Here is a 27,441-nt window from a genome sequence, read left to right as displayed (position 1 = left end):
AGAGAATGCAATGGATTGAAGAGAAAGACCAGAAGAAAATATGTTGGGATATAGGTCAAAGGAGCTAGCCCAGTAGGATCAAATGCCCATCTCTGTCTTTCATCTACATCTTCCTCACAATGCATTTCAAAAAATATAAGTGCACCCACTTGTGAAGAGGAGCCTTTACACCTCCATATCTGAGGCTGTTTCAAATCAAACTGGCTTATGAGAGTGGTAGGGAAATTGTAGGTTCACAATAAGATAAGTGGTCCCATTGAAGCTTTTTAATTTTTTCAGAAGCAAGAATCCACATAAATGAAGAAGAAAATAAAAAGACACTATGAACAAATGCCTTCTAGTAATTGTGCACCTATTATATGCTAATTCCATACCATTTCTCATTTAAACCTCACAGCAACTCCATCCATTCCACACCCCTTTATCTGTGACCTACTATGTATCAAGCACTGTGTGGGGTCCTGGAGATTTACTGTTAAGCAAAATATACATTATCTTTGCCCTTATGGAGCTTAGATTGAAATACTCACACTGGTTCAAGAAAGAAGACGTTTGGCACTTCCCCAAAGCTGGTTGGTTAAAACTGAGACCCTCATGTAATCTAGAATACTCACCGTATTAGTGAAAGGATAGACTCAAAATAAAAAAACAAACAGAAAACAACTGCCAGCAAGTAAAGGGAGATGAGAAGACTTATTTGTCTTAGTCTGGATTCTGGTGGAGGGAAGTAAGTTCCCCTGAAACTTTATAATTACGTAACTTCAAAGATTTTGGGGTTTAAACATATATGACCTTGGGGAGGAAGTAGCATAAAAGGTGGTCCTATGTTGATAACTTAGGCAAGAGCAAAAACAAATTCCCTGGAGGGACAGAGACGCTTCCTTTCACATTTACATAAATATAGATGTAATTCAGGCTTCCACAAATTTCCACAAATAAAGCCAGAAATAAATGACTGCCAAGATGAGTTCATAATTTAACATTACCAAACACAGAAAGAAGCAAGTCATCAGGAGGATAAAAAAAACAAAATCAGACCTAACAAATTAGACCCCAAAGAATTTCAGTAATGGAATGAGATGAAAAAACCCATAAGATAAATATATTTGAATTATTAAAGACACAAAATGATTTAAAAAATGGGACCAAAAATGCTTTAAAAAACTAGACAATTGTAAAAAAGAACTAAATAAAAATTTTAGAAGAAAAAAATACAGTCACTCAGATTGAAATGAATTCAGTAGATTAGAGGCTGCAGAAGAGAGAATAAAGTGGAAGATGAGGTCAAAAAAATTAAAATGAAGCTCAGAAAGAGAAAAAATGGAAAATGGGAAATGAGATTAACAGACATAGAGAATAGACTAAGAATGCCAAGTTATATCTATTATGGGTTTTAAAATGAGAGAATTGACAAAATAGGGAAGAGAGAATGTTCAAAGACAATTTCCTAGAATCATTAAAGAAATGAATCCTCAGATACAAGGAGCATGCTGAATACTTAGCATGATAAAGAAAACCCACACCCAACACAATGTAACTAAACTACAAAAACAAAGAATCTTTTCAAGATGAAGAAAAATATTTTTAACCAGAGAGAAAGTCATAGAGAAATGTTTTCAAAAAATAAGATACCTTAAGAGAATGGCATGTGGACTGACAGCTGACTTACAACACTAAACCACTGGCAATAGAATAATATCTTCAAAGTGATAAGAGATTAACATCATAAACCTAGAATCCTATACCCAGTTAAAGTATCATGCAATAATGGCAGTGAAATTAAGATATTTCTGGATTAATGAAAACTAAGAATTTATCATGAACAGAAACTCACTGGAAGAACTATTAAATTGTGTATATATATAAAAAGAAACTGAATCAAAAAGTATCAGAAGGAATGTTGAGCAAAGAAATTGATAAGCCTGTAGGTAAATACATGAATTGACTACTAAACAAGAAAAATAATGATGGTTCATTAGGTGGGGTATAAAAACAGTGAAATTAAAATACTGGGCAAGTGATTTATGTTACATGAAAAGGTACTGATGGTAGCTAAAACATATTCACATAAAATACTAATAGAATTAGAGCATATAATTTATAAACCAGTAGAGTGATAGGGAGAAAACAAAGAAACTTGAAGCAATCCAATAGATGGCAGGAAATGAGGACACAGATCTGAAGGGTGAGTAGGAGGAATCAGTTTGGGGTGTAGGGGTACAGGGAAGAAATATAAGGTGAAGCTGGAGACACAAGCATGGCCCAGATCTTGTTAAGTAGATTAAGAATTTTGATTTTGATTTTAAAAGGTAGATATTCTTTTTTTAAGATTTTAATTTTTATTTATTCATTTGAGAGAGAGAGAGAGAGAAAACATGATCGGGGCAGAGGGGGAGGGAGAGGGAGAGAGAGAATTCCAAGCAGACACCTTGCTGAGCCCAGAGCCCAACGTGGGGCTCAGTCCCACATCCCTAAGACCAGGAAACGAGCAGAAACCAAGAGTTGGACGCTACTGACTGAGCCTTCCAGGCACTCCAAAAGGGAGATACTCTATTCACTCCAAAAGGAAATTGAGTCTCAGAAGTTAACTAACTCATTTAAATTTATTCTGCTAAATCAGAGATAGAACTGTAGGGTATGTCCAATTCCAAAGCCTTTCCTCATTCCACTCTGCCATGCTATAATTGCTGTAAAGACATCTGAAAACAGAGCGCCTGACTCAGAACATGGGCAGAGCTAATAACAACAATGACAATAATCAGTAACATTTACTAAGCACTTACTATATGCCATAGACCATAAGGACATGCTTTGTCTCATTTAACCCTCACAATTATGGAAGAAGAATTATTATTATCCCCATTTTACATATTTGAGAAAAACCAAGGCTTAGATGCTTTAAATGACTAACAAAGCAAGTGGCAAAGCAAGCTATGAACCCAGATTAATCTGTCTCCACATTATAGGGCTAGAATTTCTGGCCTTGAATACCCAGCCTTGAATCTGTTCCATTGACATACGAACTCTTCATTTTTCTTTATTCCTGTCCAAACTTTATGCAGATGGACACACTGTTTATGGACTTATAGTAATATAGCATAACAGTTTTATGTTCTCCTTTCTGTATGTGTAAAATATTCCACTGAGTTGAGGTCCATAATTTGCTTCATTATCCCTTTCTTGTTGGACATTTAGTTGCAATCACCCCCTCTCCTATAACCTCAACCTCTCCCTCTTAATTAGCCCTTTCCTCTGAACATATAAACACACTTTCATCTCTCCTATCCTACAATTAAAGTACTAAACTTACTCCCCTATCTTTCTCCTTCCCTTTTCTATCAAGTTTTCTGAATAAGTATTCCTGCTTAGAGTCTCCACTTCATTATTCATGCATGCCTCAATCTACTGCAATCTAATTTCTTCCATCCTGTCTCCCACTTTCCTTGGGCAACCTCATCCAAGTGCATGTCACAAGTGTCATATTTGCTGGTGACCCACACCCAGACTCCTCCAAAGAATAGTCCAGGGGTCTGGGGCAAAGCTGAGGTTGGAGACCAGTCTATACAACCTGATGACTTTCTCCAGCAGTGTGAGCAGCCTGGGAGAAGTAGAGGAGGAGTCATAGCCAGGATTAATCCTAGTTTGTGCTTTGCCTAACATAAGGAAGGACAAACCTGGAGGGGAATTGAGAGTGCTGGTGAATGTGGAAACTAAGACACAGTTGCTCAGATGGGGCAGTGCAATGTGGAGATACCCCACTCCATGTAAGCTGGAAAGGAAGGAAGTGAGGCCAGGGTGGCTGAGCAGGAGAAAATGAAGGGACCAAGAATAACAGTTATGGGAGTAAATTACAAGCAAGCTGGAAGGATAGAAGATTGTATTCAGACAGTGGGATATGACATTTAAGATTCAACATGGTACGGTCTGGGGGCTGAGAAGGACAAGGTGAGGAGGGGTGAGTAGCCAAGGTAAAGTAGAGTCAGTGAGATCCAAGCATCTACATAAATACAGAGGTCCCCCAGAATGACAGTTTGACATGAAGTAGAAAGTCTGGGCCACAAGCCAAAATTCTCACCAAATGTGGGGAGGGACCAAGAGATGAGTCAGTACCTGTCAGTGATAAGGGAGGGCAATAATATTGCATAGACAGGAAGAATAAACCTCAAAGGGGAAGATTTGTGCATGAAGATGGAGAGGCAACAGCTTGCACTCAGCAATGGGCAGGAGAGGGGAGGCAGGGGAGTGCTTAGCCTCTCTCCGAACTCTTGGTCTCCCTTTAGACCATACATGAACAACTCTTCCCAGCTTCTTGAACATTCCATGCTCACTCACATGTTCTGTTCTTTCTAATGCTCCCTATTTCAATGAGGATCACCACTCCTTATCTACTTGTAGAAACCTAGCCTTCAGCCTGAACATCTTTCACTTCTCTCCCAGTCCATCTCCAAATGCTGTTAAATCTGTATTAAATCTCTCTGGAATCCATCGGTTTCTCTCCACCACCACTATCATCCCCCAGGGCTGAGGTCCCATCGGCTCCTGGCTGGTCTATTGCCATGGCTGCCTCTCTGCTGGAATCTGGTCTCTGCACTGCCATCGTGGCATTATACATCTCGCCTTCATATGCAACTTAGTCTGGTCATTTCCCAACTCCCGACACGCCATCGTACTCTTTCTTGAAACTCTTCGATAGAGTTGTGTTGTTCTGAGGATAGAGGTCAGATCTTTCACATTCCCCACAGCACCTCCCCTCCCCAATCTCATGCCACACCTTGTCCCTCTCCACTCTCTGAATCTAGCTTCACTGGCTTCCTTGCACTCTCTTGAAGGCTCAGGACCCAACCTTTGCTTAAGCTCTTCTCTCTGTCCTGAATATTGCTCTCCACTCCCAAATCAAGCACCACCAGGTCTCCCCTCCACATATTCCTATGGTAACATGTACCTTTTCTTGGCAGCGCAAGCCCCTGATGTGTTTTTACCTGGAGTTGTGGGGTTATATGATTAATATCTTTCTTCCCCTGCTGCACTGCAAGTGTGATTAAGGACAGGGGCTCTGATTTTATCACCACTTCGTCTTGATTCCTAGCATGGAGCTCGGCCATGTGTAGTAGACAAGATGTGCCACCCAGTCCACCTTCAGGGAAGAACTTGCTGCCCATCTGTGGAGAATACAGCCGGCAGACAGCCGCCACCGGTCCGCAACGCTAAGGTCTGCCTCAGTTGCAGATGGCGGCACCTCTGAGGGCGGTCTGTACTCAGTGACTGAGTGAAGCAGGGTGTAGTGGGTTGAGTGGTGATCCCCAAAAGATATATGTCCATGTCCTAACCCCCTGAACCTATGAATGAGAACTTAGTTGGAAAAAAGAGTCTTTGTGAATGCAATTAAATGAAGCCTCTCAAGATGAGATCATTTTGGAGTTAGAATAGGCCCGAAATCCAGTGATGGATGTCCTTATAAGAGAAAGGCAGAGAGACATTTGAGACCTGGACACACAGAGGAGAAGATCTGCGGGGACACAGGCAAAGACTGGAGTGTTGCTGCCACACGTCAAGGAGCGCCTGGAGCCACCAGGAGCTGGAAGAGGCGGGGACGGAATCTCCCTTGGCGCCTTGATGTTGAACTTCAGGCCTCCAGGACTATGAGGGAATACATTTCTGTTGTTGTGCTTTGTTATAGGAAACTGGCACTCAGGGCCATAAAGGCCTGCATTTGGGCCACTGTGGCATGACCGAGGAACGCTCCCCGCTCCAGGGTTCGCTGTGGGGCCCCGAGGTTCTGTCAGGCCTGCATCACGGTCAGCTTTTTCTTCTGTCCATTTCTGCTTTCCTGCTGCCTCCTTTAAGAGATTTCCATCCCTAATAAGCATCTCATTCCCCAAACTCTGTCTCACAGACTGCTTCTGGAGAACCCAAAGTGACACACGATAGCAAGATAGTTGTTAAATGAGCTAGTTAAGTAGACAGTGAGTTCCTGGAAGGCAAGAATTATGTCTTGTTCATGTTTACAATCTTAAAACAGCACAGTGTCTCACACAAAATACATGTTCAATAGCAATTTGTTAAATAAAAGAAAGAATGCAAAGAGATTGAATCGAATCTAGAGATTAAAATGAATTCTGGTAAAATGCTTCTGTGTATTTCTTGTGAGCCTACACTGAAGAAAGGAAAGTAGGAGAAAAGGAAGGAAGGAAGCAAGGAGAAAAGGAAGGAAGGGAGGGAGGGAGGAAGGAAGAGTGATTGATTGTTGCTTGTCATGAACTCAGCCAAGCATTGCCATTAGGCTCTTTTGAGGGTGGGGATAGAGAGGACACAACCCCCACAGAGGATAGCTTTTCCCCCTTGAGGGCAACATTTTTGCTCTTGCAGAGCTAAGACTCTCCCTATCAACTTGTAGAAAGCATTTCACCACCCTGCCCCCAGCCATTCTGACATAAATCCTTAGAGATAAATGTTTTTAGTGTAAAGAGCAAAAATAAAACAGACGGGACATGTTCACACAAGGCAATGGAATGTGGGTAAAGGAGAAAGAATTGCCACTATTTTCAACAGTTGAAAAGTCTCTGTGAAAGAGACGGAATTCCAGAACTGCTTTACATCACAGGGTGTTTCAGAACAGGATCCTAGAGGTCATCTCCTGCAGGGTCTTCTTTTATAGGGAAGCTCAGAAAGAGCTAGTGATTTGCTCAAGGTTCTACTACTAGGTCAGTGGCAAAGAAGAGGCTAGAACCTGGGTTTCTTTCCAATAAATCCTAGTGGGTCATAGGAAGAAAGGAATGAAAAAAGAGAAGAAGGAGGTGAGGGAGGAGGGGGTATTGGCAAAATGAACGGGGTTTTAGCATATGAAAAGGGAAGAAAAGAACCAGGCTCTGGCTAGGTGCTTTGGACGGATGATATCATTTATTCCCTGCAACAATGATGTGAGGCAGAATCTACTATGTTCATTTGATCATTTATGATGGTGAACTCAAAAACAGTGGGTGAGTTCCCAAGTAAATGGCGGAGCTAGGATGCAAACTCTGGTCTGTCTGATTCCCAAAACCATACCTTTCCAAGACAACAGGTTACAAGGGAGAAGAGCAAAATTAAAGTGGAAAGTCAAATGAAAGGATGCTGCTAAGTGGGTTACCTGGGGGGAGACTGGAAAGGAGACCAAGAGTGAGGTTTGAGTAACCCAGGAATCCCCAGGAGAGTCGGAAAGCTCAGGCTGATAGTAATAGGGCAATGGAAGCTGTCTTCTTGTCCCCAAATGTCTAAGGAAAGAACAGATGTCAGCAGTGTCTGTGTCTGAGTTTGAGGGAAAGGTTGGTGTTAAAGGGGGAACACTGGGCAGGTAGAGGGGTCCTGATTGTCCCTGTGAGGGGATGACTATCACTCAGAAGTGTTAAGGGCATGACTCTGCAAATGACAAGAAATAGGTAGATGTGCAAGATGGTATCAGTGAAGAAGGGGGAGAGGTTGGGTGGGCAGAACAAAAGGCCATGCAGAGCACTGAGTGATGCCTGAGAGGTTTCCTCCTGGAGGAACCCAACAACCAGGCATGCTGCTCATGGTGACTGGGGGGTGGTTCCGGAGAGGCTAAGAAGGGCCTGAAATGGGAGGACAATATGTTTGAATTCACAGTTGATGCGAACTAGAAGGGACAGTGAAGGTCACTGAGCCCAACCCAGTAAAGTGATGTTTTAGGAATCTTTTTATTTTTTGTTATTTTTAAAAAGATTTTATTTATTTATTTATTTATTTATTTATTTATTTATGAGACAGAGCCCAAATGAGGGGAGGGACCAAGGGAGAGGGAGAGAGAATCTCAAGCAGAGTCCCCACTGAGCCAAGGGGGGCTCCATCTCATGACCCTGAGATCATGACCTGGGCCAGAATCAAGAGCTAGATGCTCAGCCAACTAAGTGACCAGGTGCCCCTAGAAATCTTTAAGGGTCAGCACATTCTTTTCCAGATGTGATGGGGTAGCTTGTAGCAGGCCAACACACCTGCTAAGAACAACTAAAAAAGCCAGGCAAAATGCAGATTCTCTCTCTGTCTCTCTCTCTCTCTCTCTCAATTTCTTCTTGCAGATTTTCTCTTTGAAGGCACTGGGGATCTGGCAAGCAGCTAGGACTTGAAGGGCCACATCCTATAAAGAGGGGAAACTTACTGAGTTTTGAGTTGAGTCCAATTTTCTACACATCAGGCATTTGTTGAGTATTGGTGTGGGCCAAGAGGTGAAGAAGTGGGACAGAGAGGGTACTGCTAAGATGCAGAGAATCAGAAGAGCTTAAGGCAACCTCACAAGGTGGAGAGGTACAAATGGAAGTCTCTCCAAGGTGGCCAGGACTTGAGGGCTAAGACCCTGGAGAGAAGTGGCCCTGACACCCAGCACTGATACCTGAGACCTTTACTGTCGAAGCTGTGCAAAGCAGAGACTAAGAAGTCAAGTGGAAGAGACCGAGAAGCAGGACAAAGCTTTTACAAGTATTTCAGTCCATGGGACAAAAATTGGGGTTCAGTATCTCTTCAAGGATGGGGGTGGGGAGGTCCTAGAAAACACCTTGGGTTCTCAGTGGGGATGCCCAAAGATCTACACTCTAGGAGGGAGAGCAAACCCGCTGTAGGTAGAGTCTTACAAAGACTGCAAATAGGTCTCAAGTCAACTTAATTCATGTAAGATTGAGGAGCTCTGATTCCCAGTTACCTGCCAGAGGATATAGTGAGCCTTTTCTAGAGTGAGGAAGCGTCATTCAGAACCTCTACAATATTCAATGCACAATAGCCAATATCCAACAAATGATTACCAGACATATGAAGAAATAGAACCAATGGAAAACACAGAAGAGGGGGAAATATATGCATAGGTGATCCAGAGAGGAATTATCCGACACAGATTTTAAAACACCTATGACTATCTTCAAAAGAATAGAGGACAAAAAAAAAAAAAAAAAAAAATTCTTACCATAGAAACAGAAGCTTTAAAAGTATCAAATAGAATCTAAAAACTGAAAAATATAATAATTGAAATTATGACATGGAGAGTTCAAAAATCAGTTTGAACGCAGTCAAAGAGAGGATTCATGTGTGGAAGACGGACCTAGCTAGAGACAGATAGTAGACGGCACAGATAGCCCAGTGCTTGCTGGAATCACATTCCCAACCCCTTGCATGCCGGCTTTGGCTTCAGGCTCTGCTTTGGGGGTGCCCCAGGCTAAGGCCGGATGAACTCTGTTTACCCTGAGATCATCACTGCTGGGAGGGGGGCGGGCGGCTACTCGAACTCTCGCTGCAGCATTGCAGAAACGAAGTGTCTTTAGAATATTCTCTGTCCCCTCCTCCTAAGGCCAAACGTTGTTGGGGAATGGACCTGTCTCAAAAGGGATATCTTGCCAGATTGGCACCTCCAGCCCCAAGCCTCGAGCTCTTATTGGTCAGAACAGTCGAAGGAGGCCCCACATTAGAGATTGTTTTAAACCAGCTAGCTGCGCAGAGGCATGAGTTTATACGGGGAATTACGTGTAGATGCGGTGAGGCCCCGAACTGTTGTGGGGAGGCCCCAGATTGGATGAGTCTTCCCAGCTGTAGGTCACTCTAGGCCTTACCTAATGATGCTTCTGGGGAGCAGACATTTAATTTCCCAAGTGTGGTGTGCTAGACATGTCACATTACTTTATTTCCTCTAAGTCAAAATAAACCCAGTTTTGAGCATCCCATCCTGTTAGGATGGTGGCAAATGCCATCTCTGTCACTGCGGATCGCACAGTGTGGTGGTAACAAGCCCAGATTCTGAAGCCTGACTATTTGGGTTGGAATTCCAGCTCTGCCACTTAAGAGCAAGTTGCTTCTCATTATTATCTACTTACTATTATTATCCCCACTTTACATGACAAACACCTTCTTTGTTGGCTTGTGGTGAAGATCAGTGAATAAATATGTGTAGAAGGCTTTAGAACACTGCCTGGTGTTTTAACCACATTACCTGGGGTGAGGTAGGGTGAGGCCAGACACACACCAAGACAGAGAATTTGGGAAGAATTTCCAGGTGTTGTTGAGCTCACAGTTCCCTGTCAAGAACACAGCAGGCCATGCAGGGCTGCTCGGGGAAGCGCCCAGGTGGGTCGTGAGACAGAGATGGGAACTATGGGCAGGTCCCTTGATTGTGGCTTCTGAGGAAAAGAACAGGCAGGGCAGGGCAAGCAGGCTTAGGATTGGGTAGTTTGAGTAATTTCATGGGGCTCTGAGGCATAGGAGTTGCCCGAGTATCTGGTCCTGGGTGTTAGGGTAGCCGTAGGGTGGTCTGGAATGTGAGAGCCTGATCAAACGGGGGGTTGGGGTTAGACTTGACTACTCAGAAAGGAGAGCTGACTGGCTTCTAGTCAGGGCCTCAAAACTGGGTCAAGACAGCATTTTTTTAAAAACCATGGTATGAAAAAAAAAAAACCATGGTATGTAGGGCGCCTGGGTGGCTCAGTTGGCTAAGCGACTGCCTTCGGCTCAGGTCATGATCCTGGAGTCCCAGGATCGAGTCCCGCATCAGGATCCCTGCTCAGCAGGGAGTCTGCTTCTCCCTCTGACCCTCCCCCCCCTCATGTGCTCTCTCTCTCTCATTCTTTCTCTCAAATAAATAAATAAAATCTTTATAAAAACAAAAACAAAAACAAAACAAAAAACCCATGGTATGTAGAAAGTTCTCAGTGATGGTCAATTCATAAGCAATTATGACTCAGGGTTAGAGGTCAGGAGGGAGGTTCTCATACTCTGACCCCCTCCCAGGAGTGCTGTGACAAATTACCACAATGTAGTGACTTAGGACACAAATTGATTATTTCCCAGTTCTGGAAGTCAGTCATCTAAAATGGGTCTCATGGGGCTAAAATCAAGGTGTCCACAGGCTTCATTCTTTCTGGAGACTCTAGGATGAAATCAGTGTCCATACTTGGCCAGCTTCTAGAGGCCACCTGCATTCGTGGGCTCAGGGCCCTGTCCTCCGTGTTCAAAGCCAACAGCACAGCATCTTCAAGTCGCTCTGTGACTATGACTCTCCTGCCTGGGCCTTTTACTTTTAAGGATGCTGATTATCTTGGGCCCAACCGGATAATCCAGGAAAATCTCCCTATCTCAGGTCCTTAATTTAATCTTGTCTGCAAAGCCCCTTTTGCCATGTAAAGTAACACAGTTATAGGTTCTGGGGATTAGAACACGGATATCATTGGGGGGATGGACATTGTTTTCCTACCCAACACAGCCACCACTGGTGTTTTCATTATGTAACTCCACGTGGTCCTTGACGACAGGCGGTCCTGCAGCTTCCGCACCATGACTGAGCCCATGAACCTCTATGGAGGCAGGGAGTCCCCAAACCTCCCTGGTGTATCCCAAAGCCATCTGCCTCTGAGGTTCTCCAACTTCCCAGCCCTCCTCCACTTGTCATTCTCACAGGATTCTATCAGTCTTGGGGACCCCACCCCATCTCACACTCTGACCCTCTCCCCATCCTCCAGCTGAGTCATCCAAGGAGCTTCTCCAGCTTTTGGAAAATAGTAGACAGGCAAGGATCTGCTTTTGAGGGGCGCCTGGGTGGCTCAGTCGGTTAAGCGTCTACCTTTGGCTCAGGTCACAATCCTGGGGTCCTGGGATCCAGCCCCGCATTGGGCTCCTTGCTCAGTGGGCAGCCTGCTTTTCCCTCTCCACTGCTGTGTGCTCTCTCTCTCTCAAAAACATAAATAAAATCTTTAAAAAAGGTCTGCTTTTGACTCAGTAACAGGAACTTCCCCAGGAGTAAGGAGACCAGGTTGAAATAAAACCTCATTGAGCGATCCTGCCAACCTTCGCTGGGGTCACTTGTCTAATGTCTGTCTTCCTCACTAGACTCAACCTCTGGACAGCAGAGAGTGTGCGTACCCCAGTCCTAGCACAGAGTAGACCCCCAAGAGACAAACCCTTGGGTGCTTTTCAACTCAAACAACCTACATTGTTCTTGTATCCTCTAATTACTCTTATTATTATAGAAGGAAGAGCAACCCTAACTGCCCCCATCATGCTGTCTCTTGGTACTCCAGTGTCCCTCTCTGGGATGGTAGATTATGCAGCAGGTCAGAAAACTGAGCTAGGGGCAGTGGGGGGAATTTCTCCCTCTTCCCATGGCTTGTAGAAGCCAAATGCTTTGTGGAAGGCTGTGAGGAGCACTGAGAAAGGCTCCCATCCATCCATCCTTCCATCCATCCAATATTACTGGTACTTACTATATGCAGAGGGTGAGAAAAGAAGTGATATTTATTGAGTAACTACTATGTGTCATACTATGATGTGCCCTTTATGTACAATTTAAAATTTTTTATTGTTATGTTAATCACCATACATTACATCATTAGTTTTTGATGTAGTGTTCCATGATTCATTGTTTGCATATAACACCCAGTGCTCCATGCAGAACGTGCCCTCCTTAATACCCATCACCAGGCTAACCCATCCTCCCACCCCCCTCCCCTCTAGAACCCTCAGTTTTTTTTCAGAGTCCATCGTCTCTCATGGTTCATCTCCCCCTCCCATTCCCCCCCTTCATCCTTCCCCTTTTATGTACATTTTTACCAGAGTTTGGTGGCAAAGCTTTACTAACAATATCTTATATTTGATTTGTATGGTTGTCATACTGTTCAAAGTGCTTTCCCATGTCTATTCTTACTTGACTTTCATGAACCTGGGTGCACTAGGCACAGCAGATACAATCTTCAACATTCCGGAGAAACGGGCTCTGATGTGCAGAGAAGGGGCTGCAAGTCATGCAGTTGGTTGGGTTGAAGGCAGGGCTCTGGAATCCTGCTCCAGCAACACTTCCCTCCCATCCTCTGCACTCCTATTGGTTTTCACAGCCTGCATTTCATATATTCAACTCACCCTTTCTTCGATAGAGAATCCTTGACATCTCTCCAGGCATTGTACAAAGTATATACACCCACATATGCAAAGATGAGCACATATTTGCACACAAGCACACACCTGTGCACAGATATTTGCACGCACACATCCATACACATATGGGTACTTTACCTTCTCCTAGAGAACTTGTTTATATTCCAGAGCAAAGAGCTCTCTCCTCTAGCCCCTTCCCCATCCTCTTTATACCCCCTCCCTCTCTCCTTTTCCAGATGCTTCATATAAAGCTCTGAGTCACATAATTTTGAGGTTCCTCTCCTTGGCCCTCATGCATTGTCCCACAAGGAACCGGGCATGGGGAACAGGTGTGTTACTAAGTTGCTCTGTGAGTGAATGGAAAGTTTCTGATCCGGGGGCCCCTGGGTGGCTCAGTCGGTTAAGGTCTGCCTTAGGCTAAGGTCATGATCCCAGGGTTCTGGGATCAAGCCCCACGTCCTGGCTCCCAGCTCAGCTCCTTTGCCCTCCCCCCTTCCTGTGCGTGCTCACGAGCTCTCTCTCTCTCTCAAACAAATAAGATCTTTTTAAAAAGTCTCAAAGATCTTACACCAGGATATAAAAACTGAACAAAAGTTATCTGTCCTAAACCTCTGTTCTTTTTTTTTCTAGACTTGTCTGTACCTATAATAATGATATTATTTATAATAATAGCCACATTTATTGGGTGCTTACTCTGCTCCAGGCACAGGATGAAAGGCTATAATTTGCCCAAGGTCACCTGGCCGGTGGTGGTGACCAGGAGAACAGGTGCTTTGCCCGGGATGCTCTGCATTCCGGTCAGCTGCTTTACTGTGCAGCGAGGCAGCTCTGGCTATTTTGGACAAAGTGCAGGTGAGCAGGCTCCTGGGTTGTAGGCAGAAGCGCTGAGTCACAGATGCAGGAATTCTACAGTAGTGGGAGCTTTCTCCGTGCAGGGGGATTCGCCACTAGCTAAGCTGAAGGCCTTTCCCATTTTCTGGCCATGAGGTTCTCCTGTTACGAGACTAATGACTCGAGCAATCCTCCACTTGCCAGCAGTCTGAAGATGCCAAGCCTGCCAGAATAGCCTGCTTAGGCTCCCCGCTGCACCAGGCCAGTCCCAGACCGAAGTCCCATTAACAAGAGCCACACACTGAGCTGGACTCCTAGTGTTGGGCCGTGGCGGGACCCCAGAGTGGCCTAGAACTGGAGAAATGGGGTGTGCTGGAAAAAGAGGAGACTGAATGGAGCACCCTTTCCCCCTTTACTATTTCTCTGCTCCTCCCTCTCCTCCTCCTCCTGTTAACATTGATGAAATGCCTCTGTAACTGACCTCAGTAGGCATGCATTAAGGCAAAGACCCCATCCTGGGCAGTTACGGACAGCATTCACTCCTGCCTCTGCACATCTTTTTTTTGCTTTGTTTTGTTTTTTTAAGATTTTATTTATTTATTTGAGAGAGAGAGAGAGAGAGCACAAGCAGGGGGAGCAACACAGGGAGAGGGAGAAACAGACTCCCTGCTGAGCAGGGATCCTGACGCAGGGCTCGATCCCAGGACCCTGAGATCATGACCTGAGCCAAAGGCAGATGCTTCACCAACTGAGCCACCCAGGTGCCCCTGCCTCTGCCCATCTGCTTATGCCGTGCCTCCCCCGTGGAATGCCTTCTCCCTTCCTCTACACCAGCTCAAACCATACAGGACCGTCTCAAGTCTCGGCCCCTCTGTGAAGTTCTCCCTTCTGTGAATTGGCTAACAATTTACCTCTAGCAGAGTCTAACAGAAGTTGAACCTCACAATCTAGATTCAGTGCAACTATTCAGCAAGTGCAGTATTTGTAAGTGACCTAATCAGTGTTGTGCAAGGTGTTGGTGATGGGGGGCGGGGTAAGTAACTCCTGCCTCATGGGGTTTACAGTCTAGCGTGGAAGACAAATGAAACAAAGAATTGCAAGTATGAGTGGTAAGGCAGGGAAGGTAAAGATTGCTTGGGTGCAAAGAAGGAAGGAACTTACCTGAACCAAAAGAATCAAGGAAAGCCTGCCAGAATATAAGTTTTCCTACTCCCTTGTCGATTTGTGAATTTAAGTCTTGTCCTCCCTATAAATGGCATATGCCTCAAGACCAATAACCAGTGGTGTAGCCCGTGTCCTGCATAATTGTTAGTCCATGAGACATCATCAGAGAACACTGGCCAGTTTGAACAAGACCCACATGAGCAGTGTCTGCAAGGAACTTGCCACCGCGCCCCCCTCCACCATCCCCACCTTAGCTAACACGTTCATTCTCTTATTCTTGCTGACTGCACCAAAAGTAGAATTTAGGAAAATCCTGGGGCTTCAAAATGAAGAAAAAGTTTGTTCGTATACATTTTGCTGCCCTGACTCCTTTGCCTTGTTTCCTATCTCAGTATCCTCTCTTTGAGCTGCCCGGCATAGGCCTAGAAGGAATTCTATCCCCAGATAAAAAGCAAATGTGGGTCCTGCACAGGCCTGTAGGAGATTACTCAACAGAAAAGTGCCAGGACCCTAAATCCAACAGCCTGAGCAAAAGGCAGAAATTCTGCCTCTCTTCCTGAAGAAGCCCTCAATTAATTCACTTGTATAAAATTAATTTCCGTCAATGTTCCTAAAAATCGTACTCTGTGTTAAGAAGTGCGGAGGCCCTGGGAGAGTGCCCAGGTGCCTGGGGTGTGAAGTGCCTCAAGGACCTTACAGTTGAGTCAGAAAACAAATCCACTCAGAGATAAAATAATAATGACAGTTTCCAATTAGTGCATGTGCCCCAGTGCCAGGTCCTAAGGGCTTTGTGTCTGGTGCCCCCCCCGCCCAGTGCTCCAGGTAAGGTATTAGTATTCCCATATTTAGGATAAGGAAATGGAGGTTTTAACTTGCCCAAAGCCGTAGCAGGCTAGCTGCAGAGGCAGGATCTGAACTTCTTGGTGTAGCTCCATGCCTGTGTTGTGTTTCCTCCAGCATGCTGACCACAGATGGAAAGGGACTGTTTTCGCTTCATAAAGGAGAACAATGGGAGCTCCACTAGAGATATAGAAAGTGTCATGGGAATACAGAGGGGGGTCAGATGGCTTGAGAGCAGAGGGGTTAGGAAAGGTCTCATGTGAAGGTAACAATTTTTAAATACTAACTTCTGTTTTGTTTTTAGTTTTTGGATCCAGAAGGATCCTTAAAGATCAACTAGTTCAGCATTTCCTGGGTGTAGGGCAACATGTTCCTTTATAGTGTGTGTGTGTGTGTGTGTGTGTGTGTGTGTGTGTGTGTGCGCAGGGGGTGTACTTGCATAGTTTTAAAAGCCTGGGGAAGGTTGCAAATCATATCCCACTCTTGGTGACTCACTAATGCCCATTAGCAAATTAAAGGTTCTGAAAAGTCTTGTGGGAAGGAAATCTGTTCAAATCCAGGGTTTCCTGAACCTACTTGATCGCGCCACCCTCTTTTGAAAAATCCTGATGACCATCCCAAGGAATTCCTATTCCTTAGAATATCTGGGTAGTTCAATCCCATGGTTTTACCAGCAAAGGGAAACAAGACCAGAGAGGTGAGTGCTGGGCCGGGGCTCCCAACAAGACGGGAGTCAGGGCTGGACTGGCGCAGATCAGGACTGTGGAGGGTGGGTAGATTCTGACAGCCACTGAGACCTGTGTGAGTCAAGGCCTGGAGGCAGGGAAGCTGCCCTTCGGTGTGGAGAAAGATGACTAGGCTTTTTTGTCCTCTGCAAAGTGACTGAGGAGCTAGGAAGATGGTGAGCCCAGCAGAGGGATGGCACAGGGGAGGGACGGCGTGGGGGGGGCAAAGTAGGGGCGGGTGTTGTCTTTATTCAGTAGCAGGGAGCCACTGAAGGTTTGGGGCATGGAAGAGGTATGATCAGACCTGTGCCTTAGGAAAACTTCAGTGAGAATGTGTGCAGGTTAAAACAGCCAGGAGAAGAGAGACCGGGGGCAGGGGAATGAAGGCGGGGAAGAGGCACGGGGAGCTAGATACAGTTTCTCCCCCAACACAGAGGAAGAAATGAAGGCAGCGAGCAAAAGTCAGCCAGCTCAGCGTCACATAGCCAGCCTCAAGCAGAGCCAACAAATTCTTACCTTGATGGTGCTGATTTACTCGCTTTTTTTTCTTTAAAGATTTACTTATTTATTTTGAGAGAGGGAGTGAGCGTGCATGTGAGTGGGGGAGGGGCAGAGGCAGAGGGAGAGAGAGAATCTCCAGCAGACTCCTCGCTGAGTGGGGAGTCCGACATGGGGCTCGATCTCACCACCCTGAGATCATGACCTGAGCCAAGGTCAAGAGTCAGACACTTAACTAAATGAGCTTAAAATAATTTGTTAGATTTTTTGTTTTTAACAGCTTTATTGATATATGTGTGATGTATGTCACATACCACACAGTCCATCCATGTAAAGGATATAAGTCAGTGCCCTTTAATAGATTCATAGACACAGGCATCAATCATCTTAAAAAGAAACCCATACCCTTATGGTGTGCTCAGCATGGAGTCTGCTTGAGATTCTCTCTCTGCCCCTCCTGCTAGTTCTCTCTCTCTAATAAATCTTGAAAGAAGAAAGAAGAAAGAAAGAAGAAAGAAAGAAAGAAAGAAAGAAAGAAAGAAAGAAAGAAAGAAAGAAAGAAAGAAAGAAAGAAAGAAACCCATGCCTTTTAGCTATCACTTCCCTATTTCTCCTTACCCTCCAGCCCCAAGCAACCATAAACCTACTTTCCGTCTCTGTAGATTTTCCTATTTTGGACATTTCATGTTAACACAATCGTATAATCTGGATTTTGTGACTGGATTCACTTAGCCTAATGTTTTCAAGGTTCATCCATGTTGAGAGTCACGTATCAGTACTTCATTCCCTTTTATACATAAATAATATTCCATTGTACAGTTATGCTATATTTATCCACTCATCAGTTGATGGACATTTGAGCTGTTTCCACCTTTTGGCTATTAGGAACAACACTGCTATAAACATCCATGTACTTGGGGCACCTGGGTGGCTCAGTCATTAAGCGTCTGCCTTTGGCTTAGGTCCTGATCACAGGGCCCTGGGATCGAGCCCCGCATCGGGCTCCCTGCTCAGAGGGAAGCCTGCTTGTGTTCCCTCTCTCTTGCTGTGTCTCTGTCAAATAAATAAATAAATAAATAAAATCTTTAAAAAAAATAAACAGGGGCACTTGGGTGGCTCAGTCGTTAAGTGTCTGCCTTCTGCTCAGGTCATGATCCCAGGGTCCTGGGATCAAGCCCCGCATCGGGCTCCCTGCTCCACAGGAAGCCTGCTTCTCCCTCTCCCACTCCCCCTGCTTGTGTTCCCTCTCTCGCTGTGTCTCTCTCTGTCAAATAAATAAATAAAATTTTAAAAAAATAAATAAAAAAATAAAAAAAATAAACAAACATTCATGAACACATTTTTGTTCAAACAGGTGTTTTTATTTCCTTGGGAATATACCTAGGAGTGGACTTACGGGATCAGATGGTAACTCTATGTTTAACATTTTGAAAAACTGCCAGACTGTTTTCCAAAGCAGCTACACCCCTTTACAGTTCCACCAACAGTGTAGAAGGGTTCAATTTCTCCACCTTCTCCTCAGTACTTGCTATCATTTGCCTTTTTTATTTTAGCCGTCCTAGTGAGTGTGAAGTGGTATCTCACTGTGGTTTTGATTTGCATTTCCTTAATGACTAATGATGTTGAACATCTTTTCATGTGCTTATTTGTATATTTGTCTTGGAGAAATGTCTATTCAGATCCTTTGCCCAATTTTAATTTGGTTGTCCCTTTATTATTGATCTGTATGAATTCTCTATATATTCTATAAATAATCCCTATGAGATATATGATATAAATATTTCCTCCCATTATGTGGGTTGCTTTTCACTTTCTTGATGGTATTCTTTGTAGCACGGAATTATTCTTTTAATTTTGGTGAAATCCAATTTGTCTATTTTTTTTCTTTTTTGCTTGTGCTTTGTGTCAGGTCTAAGGAACCATGGACTAATCTAAGCTCACAAAGAGGTAGAGGTCCAACTTCATTCCTTTGCATATGGATAACCAGCATCTGTTCATTCTTTTTTTTTTAATCCTTTTTTTTTCCATCAAGGTAAGTGTACTCTTTAATCCTCATCCCCCATTTCCCCCACCCCCCCCCCACCCACCTGCTTCTCCTCTGGTAACCATCAGTTTGTTCTCCACAGTTAAGAGTCTGTTTCTTGGTTTACCTCCCTCTCTCTTTTTTCCTTTGCTCACTTGTTTTGTTTCTTAAATTGCACATACGGTGTTTGTCTTTCTCTGACTGACTTATTTCACTTAGCATAATACTCTCTGCTCTCTAGCTCCATCCATGTCATTGCAAATGGGCAAATGGCAAGATTTCTTTCTTTTTTATGGCTGAGTAGTACTCTATTGTATATATCTACCACATCTTCTTTATCCATTTATCTATCAATGGACAGTTGGGCTGCTTCCATAGTTACACTATCATAAATAATGATGCAATAAACATATGGATGCATGTATCCCTTTGAATTAGTGTTTTTGCATTTTTTGGGTAAATATCTAGTAGCATAATTACTGGATTCTAGGGTAGTTCTATTTTTAACTTTTTGAGAAAACTTTATACTGTTTTCCACAGTGGTTACACCAGTTTGCATTATCCCCAACAGTGCATGAGGATTCTTTTTCTCCACATCCTGGCCAACCCCTGTTGTTTCTTGTGTGGTTGATTTTGGCCAATCTTACAGGTGTGAGGTGATATCTCATTGTAGTTTTGATTTGCATTTCCTTGATGATGAATGATGTTGAGCATCTTTCCATGTGTCTGTTGGCCATCTGGATGTCTGTCTTCTTTGGAGAAATGTCTGTTTATGTCTTCTGCCCATTTTTTTTTAAAGATTTTATTTATTTATTTGATAGAGAGAGAGAGAGCACAAGTAGGCAGAGTGGCAGGCAGAGCAAGAGGAGAAGCAGACGTCCCTCTGAGCAGAGAGCAGGACCCTGGGATCATGATCTGAGTGAAAGGCAGATGCCCAACCGACTGAGCCACCCAAGTGCCCCCTGCCCATTTTTTTAAATTGGATTATTTGTTTTTCGGGTGTTGACTTGTATAAATTCTTTATATATTTTGGATAACCCTTTATCAGATATGTCATTTGCAAATATCTTCCCCCATTTGGTAGGTTGCCTACCAGAATCATTTCTTGAAAAAACTATGTATTCCCCCATTGAATTGTCTTGACATTCTTATTCAATATCAATTGACCGTAAATGTAAAGGTTTATTTCTGGACTCTCAATTCTATTTCATCAATCTGTAAGTCTAGCCTTATGCCTGGGCCACACTGTCTTGACTGTAGTTTTGCAGTAAATTTGAAATCAGGAAGGGTAAGTCTTTCAAATTTGTTCTTGTTCGAAGGATCCATTCTGGATCCCTTGCATTTTCTATATGAATTCTAGAACCAGACTGTCAATTTCTGTAAACACACCATCTGGGATTTTGATAGGGATTGTGTTGAATTCACAGACCACTTAGAGGATTATTGCCATCTGATGATATTAAGTCTTCTGATCTAAAAAGATGAGTTGTCTTTCTATACCTCATTCCTTTTTATTGCCTAATAATATTCCATTGTCTGGATACAACACATTTTATTTATCCATCTGGACATTTGGACATTTGGATTGTTTTCCCTTGGGGGCTATTCTGAATAACATTGCTATGAATATTTTCGCACATGTTTTTGTGGTGGTGTATGTCTTCATTTTTCTTGGGTATACACCTAGGATTGACTTGCTGGGTCATATGGTAACTCTGTGTCTAACATTTTGAGGAACTACCAGACTGTTTTCCAAAGTAGCTGCTCTATGTTACATTCACTATTTTTAGGTTCTCGGTAATGCGTGAGAGTTCCAATTTCTCCATATCTTAACTAACATCTGTTATCACCAATTTTAGCCATCCTAGTGGGTGTGAAGTGGTATATCATTTTGGTTATGATTTGCATTTCCCTAATGGCTAATGATGTTGAACACTTTTTTTCATGTATTTATTGTCTATCTCCTTCCCTTAATTCAAGGGCTTTGGGGGCAATGAAGAGCCATGGGCAACTCAGAGTAGTTGACTGGCCACTCCTGGCTCGAGGCATGGGCATCCAAGCACAGTGAGCAATGCCCACCACCTCTCTTGTGTGATCAGCTGCCCTGAGCACAGGAAGTGTAGTATGATATGCCCAGGGCAGCTCCTGGTAGCCACAAGGCATCAAGTAGTCCCAGCACAGTAGGTGGTAGAAAGATTCTGAAAGGAGCAGTGGCTCATTCTGAGCCCAGCTATTTGCTCAGCTGCTTCCAAAGGAATCTGCCTGTTTCCTTAAGTCTAAAACAGATAAATATAGAAACACAGAGATCTTTGAAACCTTGAGGAAGACAAATAAGTGATAAAAGGATCCTGGGAGATTCCGGCAGGAGCCATTAATCTGTCTGACCTGGGCTTCATCAGAAAAAGAGAAGGGGGTGGTTCAGAGAATCGATACTGCCTCATGAGTGTCAGGGAGCACAGCGAGGAGGCATCTGAATGCCCGGGCATTTGCCGGGCCTCCTGAGGGCTCTACTAGTAAAGAGGTCCAGCTCCTCTCTCAGAGCCCCGCAATGAGGCTACACAGACTAAGTGCCAGTCATGAAATCCCTTGGATAGCATCAGTCAGTGCTGCAACCCAGCCAAGACCAGCTGTGGGAGGAGGCAAAGAATAAACATCTATTTGTTCCCTTCTCTGCTTGAGAATGCCATGAGGTCCAGAGGGAAGCTGTGGGCATGGGTTGCTAGGGTTGACCCCAAGCTCAATGTTCTTGGTTTGCATGCTCTTGGATATGTATCATGAATAGAAAGTGGGCATCCAGGGAAAATGAGGTAGCAGCACCAAATGCCATGCTGGAGGGGACTGGGCTTTTAACTGACCTCAGCAGCATGGCGGGTACTCAGAGGAGAGAGACCAGGTGGTAAAAGCCTTGTCATGGTCACGGGGATCTTAAAAATGATACTCCATTTGGAGAAAAAGGTATAAAGTATAGGAAGATGTAATAATTGTTTGAAATTGCTTTAAGCAAAGCTGTTAAATAGAAGAGGAACCAGCTTTCGTGTGTGTGACTAGGGAGCAGAACCAGGACCCATTTGCAGAAGTTACATTGACATGGTTTGAACTCATTCTGAATAAGAACTTTAACAATATGAACTCTCTGACGGCGCAATCGGCCATCTTGTAAGGTAATGAGTTCTCTGACAGCAGAAGTGCTTAAGCAGAGGTTGGGCACCTGTTTATATGGGATGACAGGAAGAGTAGTCAGACATTTGAAAGGGGGCCTGACGGAGTCTCACAAAACTTCAGACTCTGAAATTCTCTGAATCTATTTGGGTTGAACCATGTAAATTTGTCACTATTCTTCTCTCTGGCCTGTTAGACCTCACTGGCTTGAGAATAGCCCAGTCAATTCTTAGGCTTCTGCAACAAAGGAGAACCATAATAGCATATAACATCCAAACTAATAGCAACTTGCCAAACTGATTGGATTTGTTTTTTCTTTATTTAAATTAAATTAGCCAACATATAGTACATCATTAGTTTCAGATGTAGTGTTCAATAATTTATCAGTTGGATTTGATCTTACAGTGTGCTTGATTTGGGGGCATCTCGTGATGCTTTATTTAGACTAATAGTTTGGAGATTTTTCTGACTCCATTGGATCCTGCACTATGTAATGGTGTTATAAGAGACAGACTATCCATTAATAGCAAGACCTCCTGGCATTTGTGGCAACTAAACCATCTAGCTCAGATTCTGAGATGGCTCTGTGCTGGACTGAATTATTATCGAAGGGGAATGTCTGTTTTGGAGAGGTATATGCTAAGGGATCATTGGCATGGATGAACCCCGTTACGTTGGTGACTACTCCAGAAATAAGTCTTGCCAGATTGGAGCTTGTGGGTTTCTTCAAACCCTTTGGGAGGAGGGAGATGCAGCTTGAACTCCTTCTCAGAGCATTGTCCTGGACCTGGGTCAGGCTCCATTCATGAAGAGTAAATATTCTTACTGCACACGAGTACAAAGAACTTCAGAGTGGACAGATGGAATGGAAAGTAGAAAGTAAGGTACGTGCACACACAGCTTTGCATCACTGGTGACTTTGAAAGTGAAATTAACTTGACGCATAAAAACAACGAAAAGACAAGGGCACCTGGATGGCTCAGTTGGTGAGGCATCTGGCTCTTGGTTTCTGCTCGGGTCATGGTCTCGGATTATGGTTTCAGGGTCATGGGATGGAGCCCCTCGTTGGGCTCCACACTCAGCAGGGAGTCTGCTTTAAGATTCTCTCCCTCTTCTTCTGCCCCTCCCCCCCACACTCAAGCTCTCTCTCTCTCACACACTCTCTCTCTCTCTCACTCTCTCTCTCTCTCTCACTCAAATGAATAGACAAATCTTTTTTTAAAAAGGTGCACCATTGGGGCGCCTGAGCGGCTCAGTCGTTAAGCGTCTGCCTTCGGCTCAGGTCATGATCCCAGGGTCCTGGGATCGAGCCCCGCATCGGGCTCCCTGCTGAGCAGGGAGCCCGCTTCTCCCTCTCCCACTCCCCCTGCTTGTGTTCCCTCTCTCACTGTCTCTTTCTCTGTCAAATAAATAAATAATAATAAAAATCTTTAAAAAAATTAAAAAGTGCACCGTTTTAAAAAACTACAACAAAAAGACTAAAAAATTAGCATATCAATAAAAATTTTAATTGAAAGAGCATAGTTCCTTCATCTTTGCCCAGCTGCTGCTGGCTACAGCACTGCAGAGGGAGGCTGAATGATGTAACGGTTAAGAGAGTTGGCTCTGGAACCAGGCTTTCTGAGTTCCAATCCTGGCTCTGTCACTCACTAGCTCTGTGATCTGTAGCAAGTTCCTTTACCTGTCTGTGCTTCAGTTTTCACATCTATAAAAAAGAGGAGGAGGATGATAATAATAGCATCTACCACACGAGGTATTGTAAGATTTAAATGTAAAGTACTCACAATGATGTCTATTGTATAGTATATACTCAGTGTTAGTTTTTCTTATTGTATTACAACAGTTAATATTCTCACAATAGGAAATTCAATCCCAGGTCAACTGGAGGGACAGGTAGGGCAGTGAAGGTGGGATTTCATTCTGACAGTTTCAATAAGAAAGATGTAAAATCAAGGTATTTGAGCAGAGCTACAGTTTCCCGCAGTTGCTATTCTTCAATAGAATCAACTGAAGAGATTTTTAGACAAATAAAGACTGGCTGTATCCAGACCAATTAAATGATAACATCTGGGAGTGAAGCCCAGGTTGTCATATTTTTCAAAAGCTCACCAGGTGAAACTAATGTATATAGCAAGGGCTGAGAATGGCTGGACCAGATTCTTGTTACTTAAAGTATGGTTCAGGGATCAGCGGCATCAGCATCGCCTGGGAGCGTGTGAGAAGTGCAGAGTCTGGGCCCAGGCTGGCCCAAGACCAACTGAATCAGAAACTTCCTCTTAACGTGATCACCTTGTGATTCACATGCACTTTGATGTTTCAGGAGGCCCTGGATTAGATGACTTCTAAGGTCACTTCTTGCTCTAAGGTAGGTGTCTAATAAATGCTGAATGAAATAGTGGCAGAGTTAATGTGAAGTCCCAGAAAAGTTCGAGGCAGAAAGACTTTTGGAACCTAGACCAGCAGGGATGTCATCAGAGCCGAAAACTGATTTTTTCCCAGGGATGGAAATCTTGACAAAAGCACACCTGTGCTCATAGACCAAGGGTAATTAATTAGCGGGGTGCCCCTGGCACTCAGGCTTCTGGTGCCAATGGAAAGGGATGAGGAGAAGTGACATAGATTGATAGGAACCAGAGACAGAGAGGGGAAGAGATAAGATAATTTCATTTTCCAGAGGTCTCAGTGAACTCTGGTTTTGATGAAATTCCAGTGCTATGGCTGGTTCCTATGACTCATTCACATTTCAAACTGGCAGCCTCCAAAGAGATGTGCTCCCCCCACTTACACGGGAAACCTGACCTCCTATTTATTGTATCTTCCCCCCGCCCCCCGCCCTCACTGTTCTCTTTCCCTTTCTCAGCCATTAGAGCACAGCTCGCACTCCTACCAACCCCTATTATTTCTGTCCTCTTGCTTCACCCTCCAGGTCCACCTGCTCTTCACCTGAGTTTCTTAATCACTGAGTCACTTACCTCCTTCACATGCTGATGAGCGAGGCACTGTTCTGTGTGGTGATAGATAGCAAGAACTGAGGGATGGCCACCATACAAAAAAGAACCAAAAATTCAAAACCAACTCAAGTGTCAACATATCCTGTTAACTATGCAAATGGGAACTCACCAGACATGGTGATAAATTCAATCAACAAAAGGCTAGTAGGCTTCTAGAACTTGACAGCCTGGCTGAAGAAGCCCAGTGGAGGACAAAACCAGGTTCCTTTGTGCAGGGAGTTAGCCCTCCACCCTCCAATTTTTTTTTTTTTTTTTAAGACAGCCAGAGAGTGAGAGGGGTATGAGGGTAGGGAGGAGCAGAGAGAGAGAGAGAGAGGAGCTCTCCACCCAACGCAGGGCTATATCTCACAACCCTGAGATCACGATCTGAGCTGAAATCAAGAGTTGGACACTCAACTGACTGAGCCACTTGGGCGCCCCAGCCCTTCACTCTTTTTTTATTGTGGTGAAATACACACACATAAAAATCACCATTTCACCATTTTAAAGTGTACAGTTCTGTGGTATTAAATATATTCACATTGTGTGCAACTACCACCATCATCCATCTCCAGAAATTTTTTCATCTTCCCAAACTGAAACTCTGTACCCATTAAACACTAACTCCCCATTCCCCCCCCTCCTCCTAGGCCCTAGGAAGCTCTATTATATTTTTTGTGTCTATGAATTGGACTACTCTAGGTACCTCATATGAGTGAAATCATACAATATTTGTATTTTTGTGACTGGCTTATTTCACTGAGCTTAATGTCTTCAAGGTTTATCCATACTGTAGCATGTGACAGAATTTCCTTCTCATTTTTACCCAACACCTTGGCACTCTGGAAGACGATGAATGATCACTTATCTAGACAAGGTCGTTCTGTGTCACAGGAGAGGAGATAGGGAGGCATACAATTTATCTCTGCTCCATTAGCAACGGCAATCAACACCAACTGGATCCTGGAGGGATTAGAACCGTTGTCTATGAGTGTAATTGGAAAAAGTTGAGGGGGATATGGAAGGAGTCCATAAATAGGAGGATAGAACAAAGACCCAGAGGTGGGCATAAAGGTGGTGTGCATATATGTGTATGATGGGAAAGCCTCTTGTCCAGCTAGCTTAGCTGCATGAATTCCACCTGCTCAAATGTCAAGCATGTGGGGCTGCCTCTGGGTATCACCAGTGTCCTAGAGCACGGGTTTGCAGAATGTCATCTCTCCCCTTGGGCTGTGCTTAGTTTTCTGGTGGGCCATCATCAATGTATTTGCAGCGGGGTCCTTGCGGACTCCAGCTGCCTCAGCCCCTCCTTCCTCCCTTCCCTACCTCGAGCCCAGGACATAGTTTGAGCCCACATCTCAGGAGGCAGCAAACGTGGGAAGTGTCTCAGAATAAGACACCAGAACTGGAAGGAACCTCCGCGGTGCCATGCCCTGACTTTATTCTGAGGAAACTGAGGCCCAGGAGGATGGAGTGACTTGCCCAAAGTCACACAGCAGAGCAAAGACAATTCAGGCTTCTGCTATTCACCAAGCCTCAGTTTCTTCTGAGTTATGATGGCTTCAGCAACAATGAATTCTCTTTCTCCCTATCCTTCCCAGCCTCCAGGCCCTCCCATTGACTCAATACCCCTGCCCACATCTCCAGAGGCAGCCTTGAAGCCCCCTTCCTCGTCATCATCCCCGGTCCCTCTCCCTGCCTCCTGATTAGGCCTTCTCCCTTACCCTCTGGAACCCCCCTCTTCCTTTTGTTATGATTGCTTACTTTTTCAACCAAAACTCCCGTGAGGCCCAGGGCAAACCATCTGTGGAGTAAATCCCAACTAGAATAAGCACTTATTGAACAAACTGAAAGTTGCCATATAGGTCTTGAAATACCTTTTCCACCTGAGAGCCCAGCCCCCGCCCCTGCCCCCCCAACACCTTTGTTTCTAGGGCCCCTCAACTGCACTCTTGTTGCCGTTGAATAACTAAAATGCCCAACAAGGGACAGTTCAAGATTTGAAATTACTATTATATTGATTCAGGCAAGTTCTTACCTTAGGAATTTTGGAGGGATCTGGGCAAAAATGTCTGAAAGTCCCAACACACCTACTTTAATCTCATTAGTGCAAATTCACCTGACAGGCTCTGAAGCCACTCCGGGGGGCGGGGGGCCTGAGCCCTGCGAACACTTACAAGGGGCAATTTCCTTCGCACCTGGAGATGAGAAATCACAGTTGACAGCCCTAGCTTTGAAAGACAGGAAGATTGGTGATAAAGTCAGAGTTGCACGCAGAGAAAGGACACATTCCATTCCCTCCCTGGGAGGGAGGGGCAGC

This window comes from Halichoerus grypus, chromosome 11 (genome assembly GCF_964656455.1).
Source record: "Halichoerus grypus chromosome 11, mHalGry1.hap1.1, whole genome shotgun sequence".
NCBI lineage: Eukaryota > Metazoa > Chordata > Mammalia > Carnivora > Phocidae > Halichoerus > Halichoerus grypus.
The sequence above is the reverse complement of the archived record's forward strand: the minus strand, read 5'-3'. Positions refer to the sequence as shown.